The 23,414-nt window shown below is 37.5% G+C and overlaps 1 pseudogene; it reads right to left on the reverse strand.

Moving 5' to 3' along the window:
* Nucleotides 1-21,215: 21,215 nt before the first annotated feature.
* LOC142446110 (small ribosomal subunit protein uS3-like) overlaps nucleotides 21,216-23,414 on the reverse strand; it is a 112,348-nt pseudogene continuing 110,149 nt past the window's right edge.

Consider the following 23,414-nt stretch of genomic DNA (forward strand, 5'->3'; position numbering starts at 1 on the left):
TGAATAAAATAATTATTGTGGAAAACAGTGTTGCAAATCTTCCAAAAATCAAAAACTAAGCTTAAAATAGAATTAGCATGTGGCCCCCAAACTGCACTCCTAGGTATATATAATCAAAAGCAGAATAAAAAAGATGCATATACATCAGTGTTCATGATACCAAAAAACAGAAACATTTCAAATGCCTATTAGCCAGTGATTCGTTAAATATAGTTCAAACATAATACATATAATAGGATAATATATAGTCAGTAGGATAAATATACTCAATATATATAGCAAAATATGGATGGAGCTTGAAGACATTTGGGGCCAATGAATTCTATCACAAAAGGATAGCACTGTATTGCTTCACTTAAACACAGACAAAAAAGAAAGGCAAATACATAGACTAAAACTCATCGCTGTTACTAGGAGCAGAAGGTAAAAGTGATGAAGAAATCACACTAATTTAGGTTAGGGTTCCATTGCTTGTTTTTATAATTTGTGTCCATAAGTTGTACACCTGTAAAAAGTTGAGTTAGCAGAAACTATGTGCTAGATATATTTAGAAAAAATGCCAAAAATAAAGCTGCTTAGGCTGCTAATGTGAAACTAAACCTCTCAAAGGACTTTGTTCCTCGATGCAGAAGTTTAGAGCCATGTAAAATGAGTAAGGCAATTAATTGGCTCAATAACACACTTAGTGCTTCTCTTCCAGGTCTTACTTTTTTGCATAGTACTTGAGGTCTTAAAAGCTTGCACAAGGCCAGCCATCCAAGACAACAATTGATCCCCATTCACTTACAGCAACAAAGTAAGACGAATCAGAAATACAAGAAAGATGTGGAAGGCAATTTCCTCCATAAACAACCATCTCATTTATCATGTGAACAGAAGAACCTGTTGGAGCTTGGCTAACATTGTTGAATATTCATACTCAATAATCCCATGTGAATCTTGCACATAACACTGGGAAGAGCACCATTTAAAATATCACAGACTTCAGACTTTCCTAAGTTATGGAGGGCAAAGGATATCCTGAAACTATTGCCCTAATACAGTAATTAAATATTAAACTACAAATACCCCTTAAGGTTTTCTTAAAACCAAGAAAAAATAGTTTCATTTTATTAGTTAGTGGGGAAAAAGTATCTCTTGAACATTATACTCTGTAAGAACTACTTATATGAGGGGTACCCCCTTCAAACAAAAACAATGGATACATGTTTTTCAAAGCTATGTATTTAAATTTGTTTACCAAATAACCTTATAACCTTCAAAGTACTCTTCATTACCCTTACTGCATTTGCCAAATCTGTGATTCAATTCTTGGAAACATTTTTTGAGTGAAACTGCTTTTTTGAAAAAAAAATCACTGTGACCAGAGAGAATCTTCCCAGGTGATGCCTCAGGATGCACTATTTCAGAGCGAGTTGCTCAAGGCTCGCCTAGAGGGAAAAATATGTACTATGAAAGCTCTGCTCCACCCATAGCCACTCTGTTTCAGGTTTCGGGTTTGGTACTCCCTCATGTAGTATCAATCTAAAAAGAGCAGCTCAAAAGATTATCCAGGAACTTGAGGAAAGTCACTTGCTGTTCATGAGGGAGGAACAACACAGAAAAAGAGAGTTCAAATGGATGCATAACACAAATGATATCGCCAAGGTTGACATTTGCCCATGTATATTAGTGTGATTTTTGCTATGTCTATTCTAAACAATAGTACAATAGATAAAATTTATAAAGCCAGTTCCCTTTTCTCCTGGTCTCTCAGTTATAGTGTAAGGACAATCCTGGTCAGTGAAGCACCGGGGAACACCACGTATGTGTCTTATAGAACAATTCTAACAAGTAGTCACACATCATTGCGTTGTTCTCTCTCTTTGCAGTTCTTACTCTTCACTGACTTGAGGAAAGCCTCCATGGAGATCTTAGAAGCCATCTACTAAAGAAGTATTCTCTCCATCTCCTCGCTTACTAAAGCCATATCATAAACAACTCTATAGTAGAGTGCTAATTTTCCCATCACTAACAATTGGAATTTAGTGTAAAGGAAATGAAATTATTAAAATAATTTATTGTAGAAAGATTAGTACAAAGCTAGTTGCAATGAACTAGAAGTTAAAGATGCCCTAAAGGTCCAACTTTTCGATTGTTACACTACTCCACTATCAGTGCCACCAATCACCACTACTCATCTCAGCAATCTCACTCGTGTAAAGACTTCCAAAATTTGCTCCAGCATCTCACACAACTCACAAACTATCGAGAGAATGACTTATCTGATTTTGAAGACTGTCAAAGTTCAGATATCCATCTGGAGGATTATTCTTGTTAACGCAAGAGTAGGCTGTTGTCTCACTAGGCTATTGAAGCTGGTGGATCATATTATCAGCACAAGGACCAAGCACCAGACGTTAGGTAGGGGGTACTGGATACTGGATCCAGAGCAAGAGAGCACACTTTTTCAAAGGTCAAAAAGGCTATCAGTGTCTCAGACCAGTGGTTTTCTTGGGGAAATAACAGAATTCTGATAGGTGTTTGTTGCCAGGTAACTCAGCACCTGTCTTCTGTTCATTGTCAGTTGGGAAACTGAGAGTGGGTGGTGACCAAGAGTGCATATTGTCCACTTCCTGGGCTTTGATAAAGGTGTGATTTTTGCCTCTGAAGTCAAGTGGTTAAGTATTGGACATGCCGATCACCTCTGCACATCTTAAATGGACTTAGGTCTATTTTCAGTGATTTCTCTAACTCAAACCTCCTCTAAAATCTCAAAAGTCACTACCGTTGTCTTGGAAATTCACGGGAGCACTTCTAACCCGTGTTTTAGGGTCAAGAAGAGGCGGCATAGACTTGATGAATGTGAATTTGGTTGCTATTTTTTGTTTCTAGTACAGTTACCTATTGCAGAAGTTTGTATTATCTAAAATTTCTATAGTATATTTTACTTATTTGGTATAAATTATTCTTTGGTATGTTAAGGTCTCACTGCATGTGTTTAATTGGTAAATTTATCTAAAATTAATAATATTTTTTCTTATAACTTTATAAAATATTAGAGATTTAGAATGCAGTTTTGAATATGAAAGGCAAATGTTTAAAGGTTATTGGAAAATTGGAATGAAAAAGTAATGAAAATTTCCACAAACTTTATCATATCCCTTGTACAACCAGTATTGAAGTAGTAGATATAAAATTTATATTGTACTATATTTTGATAACATTTCTTATAATATAAAGAGATATCTTTGATTATGAAAATAACTAAGTTCTTTACTACTCTTTCAGAAGTTTGTGACCTTGAACCCACATAGAGGCACCATCTACTTAAGATGGTTACCATCTACTTATGAAAGGTTCGAAACTTAAAAAACCTCTCAATCGGTTCTATTCTGTACTTCTGGGGTCTCCCTTAAGTTGGAATCAACTCAATGATAACCAAGTACCACACCATCACTAGAGAAATATGAGAAATCACATAGTTCTATTACATATAAGTATGAGAAAAACATGAGAAATAGCAAACCAGCATTTACTGAGCACTTATGTGAAATTACCCCACACCATTTGGTTTGACTGAGAATTTACATATTATTCTATTTAATTCTCATGTAATTCATTTATACTTCTATATGATGAAAAGGCGGGTAAACCATCAGCCTCCTGTTAACTATGATTCCTCATGACGATCTAGGGAAGAACAGAGCTTCTCCTTAGGAACTTTCTGAAGCCGTGAAGCTTTGTGGAAGCTGACAGCCTCGTCTTTCTAGTGGGGATGCCTTTCTGGTTTCCAATCCAGGCTTTTCAGACATGGTAGCTCTACATTAAACAGAGTGTGTCATCAGGGGCCTTCCAAAAGAAATGTGAAATTTCCTATAGGTGTGCTGGGAATAGAACTACATCATGATCATCGAGATAAATATGCTTCATTTACACTGAATGCTGTGAGCCCCTGAATGGCACAAACTGTGGAATTTAACTACGAATCGGACAATTAGTGATGTGTAAACACCTAGAGATGCCTAAGAAGAAAAGGCTGGTGATCTGTTTCTGAAATAAAAGTCTTCAAAGGTCTGCACGGTGCACTTGTCTTCTGCAGCACATGGCGTAGCCATGATTCAGAACTACAGCCCGCCTCGTTGGTATTCTCAATTCTAAAAACATAAATGTTGAACATATTGCTTCTATTTTACTACCACTCATATTTTGTAGAATTCAAACTATGTTGTACGTCTAATACTTTTAAAACTTTTCCTTTCTTATACTTTATTTCCCTTTGCTAACAAAATGAAAGAGTCGTAAATCTCCATTTCTTACGTGTAAAGTATCTTTCTTTTAAATATCTTGCTTTCTGCTAAGCCTGACTGCTCTTGATTGCTGTCTGCCATCATTCAGCTGAAAACTGCGTTAGCATCATTTAGCTTTGGTAAGCGTTTGTTTCTTTTCTTTCTTTTTTTTTTGAGATTGCATAAAACATGGAATTTGTAAATCTGATTTTGCAGAATGATGCATTCATGGGGGCTTCAATTTGCATTGCCTACATTTAATTTTCATTCAGCACAAGGACCTAACTACATGCATGTGATATTTCCTGTAGGTCAGGGGATACATTTTTAGTGATAATTTCTGAAATTTTAATTAATATGCACATACATAATATATTCCATGTATAGCATCGTGTACCAGGGGAGATTCAATAAAGAGAATATTGATGCTCAGCTTTCATATACAATTCCAGCTTAGCACTCAAATTTTAGTCAGCAATCTATATTCATACTTATAGTCTACATACCAGTGAAATGATGGAGATAAATAAATATTTGACGGTAATACTGAAATCCAGATACCGGGCCTTAAGGGTATTGATATGGGAATCTATTGCTATCTCGCTATACCGCCCTCTCCCCACTACCAATTTGAAATATTGGGTCATTAAATAAATAGAATTGAAATTTGACACTGATCCATACTAATGACTTCGCTTGCATATTGGAATCTACTTGAATTGATGCTTCCTTAGTGTTTACATTAGTCTACAAAGTGTATAGTCCCTGATGCTGAATTTCAAGTAGGTCACGTTTCATTTGCATCTGTTTCAGATTCTCTATCATAATTAGAAAAACGAAGAGCAAAGAACAGGCTCAGCAAATTGAACAAACTAATTAAAAAGCAAACATGAAAATTATTTCTTCACTTTCCGGTGAAATTATGAAATTCTTTTTAAAAGTACAACATATTAAAGAGAACATGGAAGTGTACGACAGCAGATTGTCCAAAATTAGGGAATGATTTGTGTTTGTAATTTTCTTTGACAATTTTGTAGAATGCTCTAAAGGACAATCTCATTCAGGGGAAGAATTTGCTTCATAACCAAAAGTTATTAAGGTTTCCATAGAGATGACCAGTGTATCTAAAAAATAAATATTCACTTACAATAGAGACACACTCTGACAAAATCTGTGCTTCAGCATAAAGCAGTTGACATAAATATCGAAGCCAGTAGTTAAAACAGAGACACACATTTCTTCAATTAATTCAACAATATGCACTGAGTAACTACTCATTTTCATTGTGTGCCCTTTCAGAACATTAATATTCATTTTCGTTTACTTCAGCAACACTTTCTCCTTTTGGCTAAATATTTACTAGAATCTGTTGAGCTTCTTTTATTTCTCAAGGAGCCCTGAATGTGTTTGCTGTGTGTATGTATGTTTGTATGTATTATGTATGTATGTATATTCATTTTGTTCTAGGTCTATAATTTATTTTCCATTTTTGGCACCACTTTATATTTTATTTACCTATCATGTCTTATGTTTCTATTGCCTGCTTCATATACTGTCTTGTTTTTATGCCACTGCTGTTGTTGTTTTCAATTCTCCCTCTTATTTGAAATGACTTTTTAATTTAAAGAAATATTTCCTTTTATCTGCCAATTTTCATATTCTCATGTGTAACCTCCTACTGTTTAGCTTTATTGACTTTAAGGAATGCTTTTTTTCTGTTATGTTATTTTATTTTGCTCTTTGGAAGCTTGTGCTGTTTTATTAATTACTTGATTTCATTTAATACAACTTGTATTATTCCCATGATTTGCAGTCTCTATATTTTAATGTCTATCTGCCTTGAAAATTATTTGTTGTTCTTCTGATAATGTTAAATAAATCTGTTTTGTGTTAAAATAACATTGGTTTAGTATTAGAAGGAATTTCTGTTGGAGGAGATGAGGAAGTGGAATATTTTTCAAATTTTCACAATTTATTTATAGTTTTCATCTTCTTTCTAACAGCCATTTCCAAAGTGTCCTTCCAACTTCATAGGCTGTGTTTTACTGTAATTTGTGCTATTGTTAGGTGTTGAACTTCTAACCCCAAGGTTGACAGTTCAAACCCATCAGCGGCTCTGCTGGAAAATAATGAATGATCTGCTCCCATAAAGATTTGCAAACCCTTGAAAGTCCTATACTGAATCTGAATATTATGAATCAGAATTGGTGCCATGGCAATGAGTTAAGATGGTTGATTTCTATTATATGCCTTCTTTCTGCTTTTTTGACCTCCGATCTTCAGTTCCCCTTTCATTCAACCCAATGACTTCACTACATTTGAGTGCTGTGCGCTGCAAAAATCAATTTGTTGGGCTATGGCGGGTTGATGGGGTGGTGGTGGGCTGGAGGATATTTGATGTCCACTGGCTTTTCTATTGCCATGAGGCAAAGCTCAGACACACTTCTACTCTGCATCTTTCTTTAACTTTCTGATAACTGTTTCTCCCAGGGCTCTGTTGGGTCTGATAATTACTTACAATAGCCACAGGGAACTCTTAAAATTGTGGAAATGATTAGAGAAGTTCACAAGTTGCCACAAATCAGGATCAAGAAACAGTAAGGCTACAGTCATTGGTGCACATCAGTGCCTCCCCTTAGCCAGTAGTCCAGTTTCCCTCTGGCCTTCAGCTTCTCAGCCAAGTGGCCCCTTGGCTTCTGCTTGAGGGCAGGAAAGAGTCTCAGTGTAACCACTCTGTTGCTGCCTACCCACGGCCTCTGGGACTTGCCTGGATCCTTTATTCCATCTTAATTCCATGCCACACGTGTCCTGTGGTCTTTCTGGGCCGTGGTCTACACAACTTAAGCAGAGATCTGAAATGTATTCTACTTTCAATGGTCCTTGGGCTCCTATCTAGCCTCACAAATGGTTCTTAAACATAGAGGACTGGTTTTAATGGATATGTGTTTATTACTGAAAGATGTCTTTCAGTAGTTCATACCCAAAAGAAACAATGACTTGATTCACACCCTGTACTATGGTCACCCCATCAATTGTTTGTCAGTTTGTCTTACTGCGGTGGCTAGTGTGTTGCTGTGGTGCTGGAAGCAATGTCAATGGTCATTTGAATGCCAGCAGGTCACTCAAAGTGAACACGTTTCAGTAGAACTTCCAGACAAAGAACATGCAATAAGGGAGGAATTGGCTGCCTGTTTCAGAGGAAGTAGCCACTGAAAACCTTACATATTGGATGGAAATATTGTCAAGTACTGAAGGCCTCATGATAGGAAGCAGAACATTCTCAAAGGTAATGCCAGAGGATGGTCCAATGGATCTGAAAGCCCTGAAAATGTGACTGAGGAAGAGCAGCGTTTTCAAAGGAGACTTGGTCATACTGACGTGAATGTAATAAAGACTGTGGCCGTGGGGATGTCTGCATCTTCATTTGCTAATGAGGCACAAGTCAAAATGAGATGACACAGCTACAAAAGCTAATGCCGTAACTTGAAATATATGAAGAATCTAAGAAAAAAGGAAGTGGTCAAACGTGAAATGGAATACATGCAGATCAATGTTCTAGCCATTAGTGGGCTAAAATGGACTGGTATTTTTCATTTAGTATCAGAAAATCATGTGGCTTAAAATGTTGGGCATACAACAATCAAGAGGAATGGCTTTGCGTTCACTGTCAAAGGACACTTCAAGACATTGAAATACAAGACTGTCTGTGGTAGGACTATATCTGTGCACCTCCATGGAATCCTATCAAGACAACTATTATTCAGATTTATGCACCGATCACAAAAGCTAGTGATGAGCGAATTGAATAATTCTACTAACATTTTGAGTCTGAAATTGACCAAACATGCATTCGAGGTGCCTTCATAACTATAGGTAATATGAATGAAAACATTGAAAACCAAGAGGAAGGAACAGTAGTTGGAAAATATGGATTTGGTGATAGAAAAGAAGCTGGAGACTGCATGATAGAATTCTGCAAAAAAATTGTATGTAACAAATATCTTTTTCAGCAACGCAGAGTGACTATGTACATGGATTTCTCCAGATGGAACACACAGAAATCAAATTGACTACATCTGTTGAAAGAGATCTTAGAAAAGCACAATATCAGTAGCTAAAAACTAGGTCAGGGGTGGACGGAACATGAGTTCAATTGTTCACATGTCAGTTCAAGCTGATGCTGAAGAAAATTAAAATAAATCCATGAAAGCAAAATATGACCTTGGATATATAATTTCTGAATTTCAAGAACACCTCAAGAATAAATTTGATGCACTGAACATAAAGTGTGAAGACCTGATGACCTGTGGGAGGATATCAAGAACATCATTTATGAAGAAAGAAAGGGTCATTAAAAAGATGGAAGAGAAAGATCAAAGTGGATGGAAGAAAATACTCTGAAATTTTCGCTTAATCATTGAATATCTAAGACAAATGAAAGATATGAAGAAGACAAAGAGCTGAACAGGAAATGTCAAAGGACAGCTCCATAATGCAATGTAAAATATGTGAAAAGACCTAGAGTTAGAAAAACAAAAGGGGAGAACACCCTCAGAATATCTTAAACTAAAAGAACTCAAAAAAAAGGGTGCAATCCTGGAATTGAAATATTGAAATAGTCTGCGGACAAGATATTGAATGATGCAGGAAGCATAGAAATAAGGTAGAAAGAATACACAGAGTCACTGTACCAAAACAGTAATCAACAGTCCAGCATTTCAGGAGACAGCATATAAGCAAGAACTAGTGATACTGAAACTGCATTAAAGGTATTAATCAAAAGCAAGACTCCAGAAATTGATGGAATGTCCACTGAAAAGAGTTAACAATCTTTTGAAGCACTGTAAGCACTTATTCATCTTAGCCAGGGAATTTGGAAGGCAGCTACTTGACCAACTGACTGAAAGGGATCAATATTTGTACTCATTACAAAGAAAACTGGCTTAACAGAATGTGAAAATTATAGAACAATATCATTATATCACATGCAAGTAAAAATTCTGTGGAAGGTCATCTAACAATGACTAGTGCAGATGACACAAACTTGCTTGCTGAAAGCAAAGAGCTTTGAAGTACTTACTGATGACAATGAATCACTAGATCTTCAATCTAGATTGCAACGTCACCTAATGAAAATAAAAAAGAGTGCTCACAACTGGACCAATAGACAACATTATGATAAACAAAACTACCAAAAGGCTCAAGTAGTAAAGGATTTCATTTTACTTTCCCCCCCCCACTCAATCTTACAGAAACAGCAGCCAAGAAGTCAAACAATGTATTACATTGGTCAAATCTTCTGCATAAGACCCATTAAAAATTGTAAAGAGCAATTACGTCACTCTGAGAACTGAAGTGTGCCTGCCCTGTGCCGTGGTGTCATATCCCCACAGAAAAGTAACTAAGAAGCATGGGAGAAGAACGGATGCATTGAAAATTACGGTTTTGATAAAAAATACTGAAAGTGTCTAGGGTTACTAGAAGAACAAGACAATTTGCCTTGAAAGAAATTCTGTCAGAATGCTCCTTAAAAACAGGATGGTAAGAGAGTGTCCCTTGTGTTAGGATAGTCTAGTTCCAGGAAAAGGGAATCATGCTTGGTAGAGGAGAAGGTCAAGGCAAAAGAAGAAATCACTTGATGAGATGAATTGACACGGTGGCTGCAACTCTGGGGTCTCACAGGATCCTTGGGTGAATGGTGCAGGCCTGGGGAGTGTTTCATACAGGTGTACAGAGGCTCCCTATGAGTCAGAATTGACTTAAAGGTACCTTACAAGACTGGCACACATCAAAAAGGAGCCCTACTGGAACAATGGTTAAGGACTCAGCCATTCACTACACGTTCGAAACCAGCATCCACTCCATCGGAGAAATGCGGGGTCTGCTTTCACAGATTCACAACTTCGCAACCCTTATGGCACAATTCTACTCTCGCCTATAAGGTCTCTACAAGTCAGAATGAACTTGATGGTAGATTTTTACCAGATATATTAACCAGAAAGACAAGTTAACTTGTAAAAGTATTTGGGGATCTCTGTTGTCAAAACATATGTAAGAAAACTTTTTAGATATCGATACTCTACCAAGTTTAGAAAACTTTACTTACTTCACCAATAAATATTAAACAATGTATTCAAGGGACTGCAGATGAAAACTAACAAATTTCTTTTCCAAATAAAATTTATTAACCCCTTTGGCAGCCTGGTTAGGGATTTTTGAAGCGCAGACGCTAATATAAAATGTATTAACTCTCATGCTGAAAGCCACTCTGGGCCTTCTTGGAACGCCAGCATCAATTTTTAACAATGCACTGGCAGAATGTTCCAGTACTGTGAGACATTTAGTCAATATTCCACAAATATGTATAAGTCATAGGCAGTTTATTATATTAATTCATAAATAATAGTAATACATATATTAGTTCACATAACTTGGTATGGTGACACCATTTATTTCTTTAAAACAATCACATGGCTTTAAAAATGGAGTATGAGTGGGAGGATGCTGTGGGAATACTGTCAGTGTGAGAAACTTGCCTTGATTGTAGAATAACTCATTCATTAGGCTGAAAAGCCAGCAAAAATAATGCAGAATTTGCAATGAAATATATTCTACATATTTCTCCCATGAGTAAAATATATAGTTGCTTTCTTCTTTCAAAGATCAGTTAAATATACCTTTTCTCAGCAATTGTTTAAAATAAAAATTAATGTCTGATTAATTAAAATATAAATATTCATCTCCAGTTTGTTTAGAACTTTCCCTTTCAAAAAATGTTCATTGCCATATTTTGAATGGACAACTTGGGATTAGTTGCCATTAAGATTTGAGGAAACCTTAGACCCAAGGATGAATTCTCAATACCCACCTTCATAATTATGCAGAATGGCTAGAAAATGTTGTGCCTGCCTAGAAGAACATTTCTATCTTCTAATTTGATATTTTTAACTTGAAATTCATTAAATTTTCAGCATTAAAAATAACATAAAGTGATTACAACTATATAAGGAATATATAAAGCTGCAAGAATTCGGAGGAGGAATCAATAGTCCAAAGATCTTGATTTGGTTTTGTCCATAAATTTGTGATCTTGTACTGTCTGTTTGACATCTCAGATTTTTCATCTGTAATAAGAGGTAGTTTAAAAAGTTGATGCACATAATTGACTTAATCCCTGAATTATAGTTATATATATTGAAAAGTGAATATATTGCTTTGACCAAATATGGTGCACATATTGCATTGGAGAAATCTGCTGTTAAAATAGGATGGCTCAGTCTGGACTGTTAAAATGTTAAAAATAAGGTTTTAATGTTGAGGGAAAATGTCTTAGTCCAAATTGACTAGATAAACAAACCTAAAGACACTCGTGTGTAAGAGAGAGCTTTCTATCAAGGAGCAATTATATATGAGGAAACATCCGAGACCACTCCAGATCAAGTCCATAAGTCCTTCTGTTTATTATTAAATATTTTTTATTTGGGGCTCTTACATCTCTTATCACAATCCATTGTGTCAAGCACATTTGTACATATGTTGCCACCATCATTTTCAAAGCATTTTCCCTCTACCTGAGCCCTTGATATCAGCTCCTCGTTTTTTCCCTCCCTTCTCCCCTCCCTCCCTCATTAAACCTTGATAAATTATAAGTTATTATTTTCATATCTTACATCATCCATGGTCTCCCTTCACCCACTTTTCTTTTGTTCATCTCCCTGGAAGTGGTTTATATATATCGATCCCTGTGATTGATTTCCCCTTTCACCCCAACCCTGCCCCTTCACCACTTGGTAACTCTATTTTCTGATGGATTTACCTGCCCTGGATTCCCTGTGTTGTGGGATTTTATCTGTTGCAGTGTACATGTTCTGGTCTAGTCAGAGTTGTAAGATAGAATTGAGTTAATTATATTTGGGGATGGGGCAGGAGAAAGCATTCAAAAACTAGTGTAAAGTTATATGTTTAATCGGTGCTATACTTCATCCTGATTGGCTGGTCTCTTCTTTGTGACCTTTCTGTATGGAGATGTCCACTTGTCTACAGATGAGCTTTGGGTCTCCACTTCATGCCATTCACATTGGTATGATTTTGTTCTGAGTTTCAGATGCCTGATACCTGATCTCATAGACACCATATGATCAAACAGGCTCATATGCTTCTTCCATGTGGTCTTTGTTGCTTCTCAGCTAGATGGCCGCTTGTTTACCATCAAGCCTTTAAGATCCCAGATGTTATATCTTTTGATAGCCGGGCACCATCAGCTTTCTTCACCATGTTTGCTTATGCACCCATTGTGTCTTCAGCACACACGTCGGGAGGGTGATCATCATAGAATTATGGATTATTAGAACAAAGTGTTCTTGTGCTGAGGGAGTACTTGAGTCAAGGTCCAATGTCCATCTGCTACCTTAATACCTAATATAAATACAAGTACATAGAACGATTTCATTATCATTATATATGAATATATTTTCATATGTATGTGCCCATATTTACATCTCTATAAATGCTCTTTCCCTCCTCTTACTTCTATTTCCTTTTATTTTCCTCTTGTGCACTTTCATGTTATGCCTCCTTTGGGGTTTCAGTGATTCCTCGCTGTTACATTGCCTTTGATTAACCCCAACTAGGCATTCTATACCCTTAGTCTATAAATTCCATTTCAGATTTATACAGCACATGTAGGAACATCACACGTTGGTTAAAGAAAAGTCTTGTGGATCCAGTGGCAGTGGAAGTATCTCTGTGCTAGTAAGGGTCTCCACATGGTTTCTCCAGAGCGAGAGTGTGGCCCACCTCTCTGGAGAAAGGAGGAAGTTCCCAGAATCCTCAGAGAAGGCCACATCCAGAAGGAATACATGCTGTGACCTGATTGATAAGCCTTTCATCTTAATTATCAAGCTGACATGAAATTATGTAACTACCACAGCTAAGATGCAATTTAATCAATTCAAAGTGTTTTCAGTAGACACAAAGGCATATGAAAATAGGACAATGAATAAGAATGACAGAGGAAGAATTGATGCATTTACATTATGGTCCCGGCAGAGGAACTGGAAAGTATCATGGACTGCCGAAAGAACAAACACATTATTTTGGAATAAATACGGTCAGAATGTTCCTTGGAAGTAAATTTGGTAAACTCTCATATCACCTACTTTGGGTATGTTTTCAGGAAAGAATAGACTCTGGTGGAGATGGACATCATAGTTGGTCAAATAGAGGGTTGAGCAAAAATAGGAAGATATTCTTGCAGGAGGGTGGTTGAAACAATGGGTTCAAGCATAACAACAATCTTTAGGATAACACAGGAATGGAAAATGTCTCATTCTTTTCTTCATAGAATCCCTCTGAGTCTGGATGAACTCAATGTAACCTAACACGAACATTCAAAACTTTGTTTATCTTATTTTACGGTCTCTCCACTCTGTGGTACAACAAGCTAGGGGCTATAAAATGTATTTTAAAATATAAGCACCAAGTATTATTCATGTCATCATGAATTAAAGAAACAGAAACCAAAGTTAAAAAAACCTAACCTGGGTAAATAACAGATTTTTGATCAACACTCTATTCTTATGTAATCTTGAAGAATTTATTCTACTTAGTCTACTGAAAGCTTTCAAAGACCAGGGTTTAATTCTATCGTATTAGAGATTGACCTCATCTTTGACCTGAAATACAATAGGAGATAAAACATAAAAGAATATATATATTGCTTATCACATGCTAACATTTGAAGATTCATATTGACAATGAATTTTCTTTACAGTGCAAGAGAAAGCGACCTGTTTTCTGCCACTCTATCACTTTTATCTCTACAAGAACTATGAGAATGGCTTTTGAGGTAGTTAGTTTATTGTGCCAACCTGGCCAATAAACACATGTGGGGTTAATTGAAGGGTAGAAGGATAAATGGCTCAGTGAGCCTCGTCTTTTGAGTTCTCAGGTCTCTTGCTTTATTATGGTCAGACCAGGATGCAGTTGCCTTAGCCAGTTCCCTGTGTCAGTTGGCAAGGCTCACTTCCTGCAAGACATCCCTGAGGGAAAGTCACATGGACCTACCCTGATGCATCCCTGGGTGCTGAAGCACCCGTGTGGAGACCTCTGCCAGCACTGAGATGCTTACACATTCACTGATTCAGCTGTCCTCCTGCAGTCGGCTTCATAGTGTGTGTTTTGTGAGATGGAGGAGGACTTTGTGGGTTGGTGTTGGACATATGGGTTAATGTTGGACTTGTGGGCTTGGGCAGCAATGCGTTGGGATGTTTTCTTGATGTGCACTTACCCTTTATATAAGACTCTCCCTTATAAATGAGTTTCTGTGGATTTGTTCTCTAAAGTAACCAGACTAACGCAGCTTTCAAATATTACACTCCAGGTTTTAGCATATTTTGAGATTCTCTTGCAATTTCTTTCTCTATTTTTTGTTTGTATTTCAATGATGCATTTTTGCCCAGAGACCTAATGTGAACATGAAATTAAACATTTTTCTAAATAACTTCACCAAGTTTTATATGATGCTTGTTTCTTTCATTGTTTGTAAAACAAAAGAGCTAAGCTGATTCTAAATAAACTGCATTAAACCAACCACAGAATATCTTGGTAGATTTACCCATTAATCATTGGACCTGTACTGCTTAAATACCTTAAGAATTAAGTGGTGATCTTTAAATGAACAAACAAATATTAGGGTCATTTGTAGAATGGGAGACCTTGAAGCCAGTAACATGAAAAGTATCTCTAGTGTATGTTTCTTTTCTACAAACTAATTTAGAATATTAATAGATGAAAGACTAAAAAATGACAAAGAATATGATTATGACTTTGAGAAGTAATTAATTTATATATGAATGTATATAAATTAGTACGTAGTACCTGAGATGGAGTTTATAAAACAGACTCAAGAAATGTTGTATACTGGTTTTGTATGCTAATATAGCTGGTTTTACTTAATTAGTTTATTAATTGTTAACAGTCGCATCTGCATATATTTCACTTATCATACATTACAATCATTCATTCACATTCCTAAGACTTGTGCAACCGTCACTACTATCAACCCCAGGATAGTTTTTCTTCCTTGTATGAGTCATTGTTCGCTTTTTATTTCCTAGCTGTGTCCCCTGCCACATCCCTTTGAAACTATTAATCCATCATAGACTTCCGATCCAGCAGAACTCATGTTGTGTTTGTTCAGTACAATTAAATCAGTTCCAAACCATAGTGACCCTCTCTACAACGAGGGACAGACAATCCCTGCCTGGACTGCACTCACCATTGTCCCTATGCCTGAGTTCCTGGTTGCAACCAGTGTTTTAATCTGTCTCCTTGTATGCCTCCCTCTTTTCAACTTCCAGTCTTCTTTACCAACCATGATGTCCATCTCAAGGAACTGGTCTCTGCTGACATCAGGTCCAAAATATGTAAGACAAGTCTTGCCTTCCTTGCCTCTAAGAAGCAGTGGGCTGTACTTCTTCTAAGACTGATTTGTTTATCCTTTTGGCATTCTGGGGCACTTTCTTCACCAGCACCACCATTAAAACCCATCAATTCTTCTTTGGTCTTCCTTATTGAAAGTCTAACTTCAAAAGCATATGAAGAAATTGAAAATGCCATGGCTTGAATCAGCTGCACCTTAGGCCTCAAAGTCGCATCCTTGCTCCCCATCACTCTAAGGAAGTCTGTGTAGCAGCATTACTCAATGCAAGGTGTTGTTTGACCTTTTCCAGGACTGAAAAGGAGAAAGTTACATACAAGCTAGGAAAAAAGACTCCATCAGAATTATACTTATTTCAACTAATTTTAATTTAACTAATTAAAATTAGTTGAAATAAGGTCATGTTCTACTCAAAATATCCCGGATTCTATATGTTTGTGCAAAATTAAGTTGCATTTCTTACCAATAAAAATCATAAATAATCTTAGATTTATACAATCCTATAAGGATCTTACAATTCTGCCTAATCCAATTACAGCATCTGTATTTTCGCTCTAAGTCAAATCATGCTTATTAGGCTTAGTTAAATAAACCTTTATTGCTTCACCTAAAAGAGTCTTTCAATTATTTTAAAGAAGGATAAAAACACGTCAGGAAACATTCAGTTCCTAATATGGAATGAATAAATACAGTTTGTGAAAAGGCATCCATGTAAGCATATATCCATGCTTTTATACCTCTTTACCGGGTTAGACAAGGCCTAGAATTTAGTTTAGAATATGTAGAAGAAGCTACATGCACTCACATACAAGGTGATATTAAAGTAACTCACATCCTGACAGAGTCTACCTGTCAGCTCAAGATTGATATAACAGCTTCATCCTCTGAAGTGAAGGATAAAACTCACAGATTCCTTGAAATAAACCTTTATGATTTCCATCATAGTAGTCATGTCAAGCTTTGAATAAAACAAGTGTTAATGAGAGTCTGCTATCTTAGAAACTACTGGCTCCTATATATTTAAAATGAAGGGCTAGGTTCTTGGTAATCTATAGCGCAAATCAATGTTGAGGGTTATGACAGCATCCTAACTGTTGTCAGGGACAGCAGAAAAGGGAGTTAACTAGGGCCACAATAGTTAGGAATAATAGTCTGCCTGCAGAGGCAAGGAAGTCAAGACTTCGCATTACATACATGGGATATATTTACCGGAGAGACCAGTTCCTAGAAAAAGGACATCATGTTTGGTAAAGTGGAATGGTGGGAAAAAAATAGGAAGGCCCTCAGAAGATGGACTGACATTGTGGCTGCTTCAAGGTGGTCAGCATCCGGGCAATTGTGACGATAGTTCCGGACCTGCTTCCATATTACGTGAGGCAAACACCAATCTTATATGAAGAATGCAATAGCTTAGTTCAAGCACACCTTAGTTTTCAGCTTTTCTCTTTAACATTATAAAATCTCATGTAGATTTTCCCAATGCTTAATTTGTTGACTTAATTTGTTACTTTCATGAGCATTGATTGTAGAGCCAAGTAAAATGCAGCAATTCTTCATAGGTCTTTCTTATTCAATGTCCACCCTTTATGTGTATATGAGGCAATAGAGAATATCATGGCTTGGGTCAGGCACATATTACGCCTCAAAGTAAAATCCTTATTTTTCAATACTCTAATGTTGTTTTGTGCAGCAGACTTATCTAATGTGACTCATATTTTGATCTCTTAACTGCTGCTCCCACAAGTATCCCCACACCCTCATGGTATAGTTACTCCCATTAAGGTTTCTGATGGTTTTATTTGTCCTGTATTCCATGTGTAAAAAGCTCTTTTTTAAAAACATTTTATTAGGGGCTCATACAACTCTTATCACAATCCATACGTGCACATACATCAATTGTGTAAAGCACATCCGTACATTCTTTACCCTAATCATTTTCAAAGCATTTGCTCTCCACTTAAGCCCTTTATATCAGGTCCTCTTTTTATTCCCCCTCCCTCCCCGCTCCCCCCTCCCTCATGAGCCCTTGATAATTTATAGATTATTATTTCATCATATCTTTCCCTATCGGGAGTCTCCCTTCCTCCCCCACCCCACCCCCATTCTCTGCCGTCCATCTCCCAGGGAGGAGGTCACATGTGGAAAAAGCTCTTATCTGTAATAATGTACAAAATTCCGGTCTACCTGGATTTGTGAGGTAGAATTTGAATCATGATTTTGGGGGGGGGAGGGCAACAGGAATCATCTAAGAACTAGAGGAGTGTTGTGTGTTTCATCAGTGCTATAGTGCACACTGGGTGAATCGACCCATCCATGTGATCCTTTATGACGGAATGCCCAATTGTCCAGAGATGGGCTTTGGGTCCCCACTCTGACCCTTTCCTTCACATCAATGTGTTTGTTTTTTTATCTTATTATGGCCAGTGTGCTTCCTCCACGTGGGCTTTGTTGCTTCCCTGCTAGATGGCCACTTGTTTAACTTCAAGCATCAAAGACCCCAGATGCCATATCTTCTAATAGCCAAGTACCTTCAGATTTCACCACCTTTGCTTTTGCAACCATTTTGTCTTTGTGTCTTGTTGGGAAGGTGAGGATAACACAGTGCCATGTCATTAGAACAATGTATTCTTTGGTTGAAGGAAGACTTCGGTGAAGCCCAAAGTCCATTTGCTACCTTAATACTTTACCATATAAATATATGTACATAGACCAATGCCCCTATCATTTTATATTAGTAAATTTACATATGTACATGCGTATATTTTATTTCTCTGTATAGATTTTACCTCCCCTTCTTTCCTCTATTTCTTTTTACTTTCCTCCTGACCCCTATCATGTTCAGCCTTCCTTCAGCTCTCAGAAATTCTACAGTTTCCTTGCCATTAATTTTAGATCCCTAGTTGTTCCCTTCTCCCTAAATTTATTGGCTTCCCACTCACTTTCCCCCACCTCTTCCTCTTCTATAGCTGCTGTTCTGGTGTTTTCTCCTAAGAATTGTTTATCCTACCTATCTTATGTAGCTAGACAGAAAATTTAATGTTTTTAAAAGGCCTATAAATAGTTCCAGGTATAACTGCTGACTTTCATGAATGACTTTCAACCTGTTCTGATGATATTCCAAAAACTGCCTGCCAAGTCAGAAATCTATTTTTTGGGATTTCTTGAGAACTTTGTGACTTTGTTACTCTGATGTGCTCCCTTTGTGTTTTGCCCCATTGTGGGGAAGTCAGACCGGACACACCACACAATGTATCCAGTTTGTCCCCCATAGAACATTGTGCCGGTGAGGGGACACCATGTCTCCAGTTGGGGCCAGTCCTAAGGTGCTCTCTGTGCATTGGCTGCTCTGAAGGAATGTCATCCTTAAGGCTGTTCCCTGACTACTATTTTCATTTGTTGTTGTTAATGTTATTTTGTTTTTGTTTTTTACCTTCATTTTAGTTGGATTCCATTTGCATCTTTTGGTTGGGTCTGACCCTTGCCTGAGTGCCTGGACTTATACCCAGCAATGATGCATTAAATAACTTCTCCTTTATGTCCCTTGTGCTTTTGGAGCTTACTTCAGCAGACTCATATTGTACCTGTCCTTCTGTGCTTAGCTAACTTTGGATCTATATATTATGATGTTGTCTTTTGGTTCAGTTATGGAGATTGCAATTTTTTTTGAATTGTAATACATAATAAAGTTTGTAATATTTGATCTTGATCAATAAAGGCTTCATGTTCTCTTTCTAAAATTAAAGTTGTATCATCTGCATATCACAGGTTCTGAATGAACTTTCATGCAATCGTGATGGCTCACTGTTCTTTGTAAGACAATACTTCCTAGGTTATGTCCACAGCACACAGATAGCATTAGGATGGGAAAGGATACCATGCTGATGCACCCCTTTCCAAATGCTAACCATGTAGAACTCCTTATTCTGTTTGATTGCTGTTGTGTCGATATACAAGTTGTACATGAATACAATTAAATGTTGTGAAATCCTCATTCTTTGCAAAACTCCCCATAGTTTGATAGATCCTCAAAGTTGAGTGTTTCTGCATAATCAATAAAACAGAAATACCTGCAACACAGGTAATCTGGGATAGACAAACCCCTCAAGGCCAACAAGGAAAGTAGAGATACCAGGAGGAATTAGGGGAGGGTGGGGGGAGAAAGAGGAATTGAAAACAAGGATCATTCTAGAACGCCCTCCCAGGGGGATGAATAATGGAAAAGTGAGTGAGGGGAGACAGAGGATGATGTAAGATATGGAAAAAATAATCTATAACTTATCAAGAGTTCATGAGGGAGGGGAGGAGAGCGGGGAAAGAAATGGGGAGCTGATATCAGGGGCTCAAATAGGAAGAGAATGCTTTGAAAATGATGATGGCAGCATATGTGCAAATGTGCTTGACACATTAGAGGAATGTATGGATTGCGATCAGAGATGTAAGAGCCCCCAATAAAAGTATTTATTAAAGTATAGCCAAAAATTAATAAAAAAATAAAACACAAATAAACTTCTTTCTGAAATTCTAGTTTAGTTAAGATCTATTTGATTTCAACAATAGTAACATCCGCATCTTCTTCTGAATATGACTTGAATTTTTCACAGCTCCCTATTGATGTGCTGCTACAACCAATTGAACTTTTTTTCATTTAGCCATTTTTTTTCAAAATAAATTTACTTGTATGTAATATCCATATAATTATTTGATAACATATACATGTATCAGTCCCTTAGAGGAAAGGGTGGCAAGACTTCATCACACATAACTTGGACATGTTGTCAGGAGAGACCATTCCCTGGAGAAGCACATTATGCTTATAAGATTAGAGAGGCAGTGAAAAAGAGGAAGGCCCTTATGGAGATGAATTGACAAGGTGGCTGCAGCAATGGGCTTAAACATTAACAATGGGCTTAAAGAGAACAAATATGAGGCTGCCACAGGACCTTTCAGGGGGCTTTTCAGTTGTACATATGGTCCTTATGAATCAGAAACAATCCAGTAGCCGTTATCAACCTTTGCTCTCCTTTCTTCGAAATGGATATAAATATAGATCTCTTCCTATTGGTTGGCCAGGTTTCTTGGCATGCAACAGTGAGTGCTTCCAACACTGCTTCAGTTCATGGAAACTCTTCAATTGATAGTCTGCCAATCTCGATTTTGCTTTTCTGCAAACATATTCAGTGAAGTTTGGATGTGTTCTTTCAATAACATCAGCTCTTGATCATATGCTAACTGTTGAAACAGTTATATATACAAATTATTTTGGGGACGGTGACTCTGTTGCATTCCATTTCCTTCTGATGCTTCTGCACCAGTTAGTATTTTAGCTACAGAACGCGTCAATATCATAATTCCAGGCTTGATTGACTTCACTCTCAAATTCTTTCATCTTGAAATCTGCTGAGCAAGCTCTTCCATGTTGCTTAAATCCAGGCTACTTTATATTTCTATGTGCTACTTTGTCTCCTCAAGTGGACTCTTGAGTGCTTATTTTTCATCATTTAACCCATTTACTTGGGATGCTGTACATTCAAGAGCAAGCTTAGGAATTTTTTTTCTTTAACAGAATGTTTATTAATGTTATTTACAGAGGAACATCCACAAGCCAGATCCAGTTTCGAAGAAGACCCCATTAGGTAGTGAGTATAGGTTGAATGAAGCACAGCTGGCGGCTCTGGCTTCTCACCCTTCTGATCAGAGATGGGTATGGTGCGTAGGATCTCCTCCGGGGATTCCACAAGGCTCACATGGTCAGGCAGGGGCTTCTTAGGGCAAATCTTATCACTTAGGTTCCAGGCAGCATGATCTTCAGTTTGATGCCCATCACACCCTGCCTGAGCAGTACCCGAGGCAAGGCAATGCCAAGTTAGTAGTTAATAGGATCCTTTCGATGGATCATCAGGTCATCCATGAACTTTATTGAGTTAGCCTTTGTCCTTGGAGTTCCCTAGACACCACAACCTTGAAGTCCTTGGCCCAGGTTTCTGTGATGAACTACAAGCCATAGAAGGCCCTCCACATAGCAAGCCCTCTGCGCAGTTCGTAGCACTAGTCACCTAAGCAATGGCACATGGGCCATTTGTGCACAGTTTTTCAGAATAAAGATCAAAATTGTGGTCACGGAAGCCAAGTCTCTTATGAAAGACAGCAGTCGACTCTTGGATCAGATGACCCTTCCTCTCAAGGACATTCTGAGTCGTGGTGAACAGGATACTGATTTCTACCCTGGTGGGTATAATTTGAACTTCAAATCCAGAGTAACCATCTTCAGCTAGCTCCCAAGCAAGAAACATATTCAGTTTGGCTTTGAAGATGCCATCAACCACACACTACTTCTTCTTGGAAATTTGCACCACTGTCTTGTGCCCCCATGCACCACCAAAAGGAATGCAAGGCTGCGAAGCTTTTCTTAACTCTATTTGGCCTTTTCTTTCTTTGCTGTCTTTTCAGTGAGTGTTTGGACTCCTTGAATATGGTGTTCTTGACCTTATCTCACTGCTCACCAGGTCTTCTGACACCTGCTCAATGTGTCCTTGAGATGACCCTAAATTCAGGGGCAATCTACGCAAGGCATTATGTTGGTTTCCATGGATTTGTTGGTTCCATGGATTTCTTCAGTTTGAACCTGAACCAACATATGAGTAGTGGATGGTCTGTTTCACAGTCGGCCCCTGGCCTTGTTTGGGCTGAAGATATGGAGCTTCTCCTTTATCTCATCCCACAGATGTCGTAAATTTGATTCCTGAATAGTCTATAGATCATAGTCAGACTCATAGTCACGCTTTTTATGTGATTGAAAGGTGGTATTACCAACAATAACATTTATGGTCTTAAACAATTCTATCATATAATCATCAGCTTCATTTTTATCACAAATGCCATACTTTTAAAATACATATTCTTTGTTTACAGTGTTGCATTCCAATCACCACCATATTATCAATGAACCTTGATTGCATGGTGGATCATTTTCATATTGATGAAGATGGTATGGTACTTCAATTATGTCATCACTAGCTTTAGTGTTTGCTCTATAATTTTGAAAAGTAGTTCAATTAATTGATCTTCCCTTGTGATAGTTAAGGTTTATTGTGTCAACCTGGCCAATGAAGACATGTGGGATTAATTAAAGGGCAGGTTAATTGAAGGGTGGAGGGATAAATGGCTCGGTGAGCCTCACCTGTCTTTTACTCTTATTCTCTGATGGTCAGACCAGTGTGTGGCTGCCTTAGCTAGTGTGACTTCCTGTGAGACATACTTGAGGAGAAGCCACATGGACCTACGTGGATGCAGCCCTGGGTACTGGAGAAACTACATGGAGACCCCTGCCAGTGCTGAGATTCTTATACACTCATTGTTTGGCTTTTCTCCTTTCCTCCTGCATTCATCATCAGTGTGTGTGTGTGTGTGTGTGTGTGTGTGTGTTGTGAGATTGAGGAGGATTTTGTAGATTGGTGACAGACATATGGACTAATGTTGGACTTATGGGCTTGGAAAGCACTGGATTGGGATGCTTTCTTAATATACACTTACCCTTTACACAGAACTTTCTCATAAAATATGAATGTCTATGAATTTTGTTTCTCTAGTCTACCCAGACTAACACATACTTGTAGGAATGTAGATATCATCCTCTCACACACAGCCTTATATTTCAAGTGAAAAATCTTGAAATACTCATCATGTCGAATTCAATATCATTCCTTTGG

Source organism: Tenrec ecaudatus, chromosome 4 (assembly GCF_050624435.1).
Source record: "Tenrec ecaudatus isolate mTenEca1 chromosome 4, mTenEca1.hap1, whole genome shotgun sequence".
NCBI classification, from domain to species: Eukaryota; Metazoa; Chordata; class Mammalia; order Afrosoricida; family Tenrecidae; genus Tenrec; species Tenrec ecaudatus.